The 3,048-nt window shown below is 33.9% G+C and overlaps 1 long non-coding RNA gene across 1 annotated transcript; it reads right to left on the reverse strand.

The window, feature by feature from the left end:
- Window positions 1-571: 571 nt before the first annotated feature.
- On the reverse strand, window positions 572-2,102 carry LOC128195602 (uncharacterized). Its single transcript, XR_008247271.1, has 3 exons — window positions 1,925-2,102; window positions 1,084-1,169; window positions 572-967 (listed from the first exon to the last, which is right to left on the reverse strand). It is a non-coding gene; the product is annotated as an uncharacterized LOC128195602 (long non-coding RNA).
- Between the last annotated feature and the right edge of the window lie 946 nt (window positions 2,103-3,048).

Consider the following 3,048-nt stretch of genomic DNA (forward strand, 5'->3'; position numbering starts at 1 on the left):
TCTTGTAATATCTTTGATGGTGTTGTAATAACGTTAGATTATTACAAAAGAAAGGTTGAATTGATCATAAATGTGTTGTAATAACGTTAGATTATTGCAAAAGAAAGGTTGGATTGCAACGGTCAAAACTTTAATTGTTAATAACATTTAAATTCATTTTATTAAATGTTCAAATGTAAAATATTTAATGGCTTTTATTGATTTTATTCTTTCCTAGCTCTATAAATAGAGAGTTTTTCTCCATTCCAAAAACACACCAAAAGCAGTCTTATCTCCTTCTCCTTAGTTCTTTTCCTTTTCTAAAATTATTCTCGATTTATTTTATACTCTTTTTAGAGATTCTTGTTAGTTCTGAGATCTTCAGAGATATTCTAGGAAGTTCCTGTATGGGAAGCCTTCAAAACCTGAAAATGGGAAAGGGGGAGAGAAAGGAAATGGTAAAGAGTATAGATCCAATCTAACCCATGAGAGCAAGAACAAGTTCTTCTTTAAGACCAATGTTTGGCACCATGGAGGTATTAGCTCATTAGAAAAATGTAGTCTAATTAATATAATTAAAAGCACAACATATATAAGCACTTCTCTGCAAACTCACATATCTTGTAGTACAAACTCCAGCCTTCTTATGACAAAGAACAGAAATTATCTAGACATCTAACAACACAATATCGATTAGCAAAAAAAAAAAGGAAGGACCTTCCCGTTGCACCTTCCAATCAATTGGCTTACATTAACTGTAACTCTCCTCCCTATAAACCTCACAATATGTTGCCAAGCTGGGACTCTTGCACATCCACAGTCCAGCATGAAGGGGAATATTGCAGCTGAATTTTTATTTTTTTTTTCTCCTATTCATGATTGCTTATGCATTATTTGTAGTGGGACACTTGTCACACATCCCTCCCATTCTCTCCCTTGTTTGTTAGGGCACTTTAATTCGAGGCCTCGTCCAAGAAGCTCCTCGTCCCTATGACAAAACCAAGGTGATAAAAGATTATTCCACATATAAGTGGACAGACTTCACGAAGTAACAATCAAGTATATTTGGGTGTGTGCCAGATGGAAAAGCCGAGTAAAACTAACCCAGTTGAAGTTAGCATTTGCATCAACTTTTTCTGGTTTGTGCGACAGCGATCAACTAGATCAATAACCACTTCATCTTTTACCGCCTACAAAGCATAAAAATCAGACATTCTCAGCGTTGAATGTCTCCATAGGCTAAAACAACTTTTCTATCCACATTTAAACCATTCTCAGCGATGAAATGCGTAAACTAACCGTCAGGCAAATACATAATTACAATGTTTCTCATCACATTAGAGAAATAACAGGACAAGGGGGAGGGGGAAATTGGCTTTTTGATACATGAAATAGAATCGTAAACAAAATATCGAAATGTATTTCAAATTCATAGCAATTGAATGACCACCAAAACCAAAAAGAAAAAAGAAAGTTTCAAGGAATAAAACACCCTTAACATACCTAGAGCGAATTTTGCATAGACATTGAAATGAAAAGGTAAGGCAAAAAGATATCCAGTGTTATAAATAAATAAATGAACAGAAAACACATTCACAATAATGGATAAAATGACTTCGGGAATCAAAAGCAAGTTAAATCATAGGCAGCAATAAACCTACTTGAGACATTATTGTTTGACATTGAATAAAAGCTTCTTCTGCGGTGTAAATCGAGTCGGTGAACAAGGACACAGCAGAAGACGGCAAAATCAAAGGCAAACCCTAGATTCGAAGGTTTGTTCGGAGAAGATTTTAGGGTTCGAGGTAGGAAGAAATTTAATCGGTGAGAAAGGTTGGAACGAAGATTTAATCAGTATAAATAGATAGAAACCGATCTCAATCGGTGAAAAATGAAGGAAAAGACAAAACAATCGGTCAAAAGGTGAGAGATAAGGAAAACCTACGGAAGATGAGGTTTGGTGTTTGAGGTGACGCTCAAGGTAGCAAAGAAGATGTAGTTCGGTGAAGAGCGAACGCTAAATCGAGAGTGCTTCAAATGAAGATGGATTCGATGATGGTGAGGGAGGAGTGATCTTGGAGGAGTACCGATTTAGAGATGAAGAGAGGAAGAAAGGAAGGAGAGGAACGAGAGTGAAAGGTATCGTGAAATTAGAGATAGAGAGGCAGAAATATTATGACTGATTTCTAAAATCAAGAAATTTCTACCTTATGACAGGTGTTCAAATCTACGTAATTCACAAGTTTGTCACCACATTTCATATTATAACTTATATACAAAACTACGTCATAATATGTCTCATACTTATTTACAAGTTTGTCACCACGTTTCATATTATACTTGATGCACAAAAATACGTTATAATATGTCTTATTTTTATTACGATTCTGCCACCAGTCAGATAATTTTTATCTGTCATAAAAGTATTTTTCCATTAATTAAATCTTATCATGACTAAATTAGTTGTATTCAAAACTAAGCTGTCAATAAATTTCATTTAAATGTTGTGAAAAAGTTTATGACTGGGGAAGAAGTTTTAGTCGGCGTGCTTTCATGAAGTTGAGTATGGTTCGGTAGAAGCAAAAGTTTGTATCTGTTTAATACAAAGATTTTGCTTTCGATGGCGGCGCTGCATGGTTTTGCAAATACGATGAATTTCCTCTGCCTTGTTAAGTCAAACAATCTCGTGTTCTCAATTAGGGAAAGTCAATCAAAGCACTAATACAATATGATAGGAATTATCATTGAACCAACCAACTGGGAATATAAAAGGAAAATAAAAAAGTTAAAGAAGAGGAGAAAAGAATGTTGTCAGAGAAGGAAGAATTTTCAGAAGATACTGATACCATATTTTTCATGTTTTTTTCAATACAAAATCTTCCCACTTATTGGTAGATTTTTTTTTATGTGCCATGATTGACATGTGTCTTTTCTGAATCAATTAGGTCATGAATTATTTAATTAGGATAATTGACTGTTTGAAAAACAATTATTCTAACATAATAGTCATTCAAATCAATTGTGTCAGATATATTTTTAAACTGAAAGAAAAAGTTAGTTTAATTTGAT

Source organism: Vigna angularis, chromosome 2, assembly GCF_016808095.1.
Source record: "Vigna angularis cultivar LongXiaoDou No.4 chromosome 2, ASM1680809v1, whole genome shotgun sequence".
Taxonomy (NCBI): domain Eukaryota; kingdom Viridiplantae; phylum Streptophyta; class Magnoliopsida; order Fabales; family Fabaceae; genus Vigna; species Vigna angularis.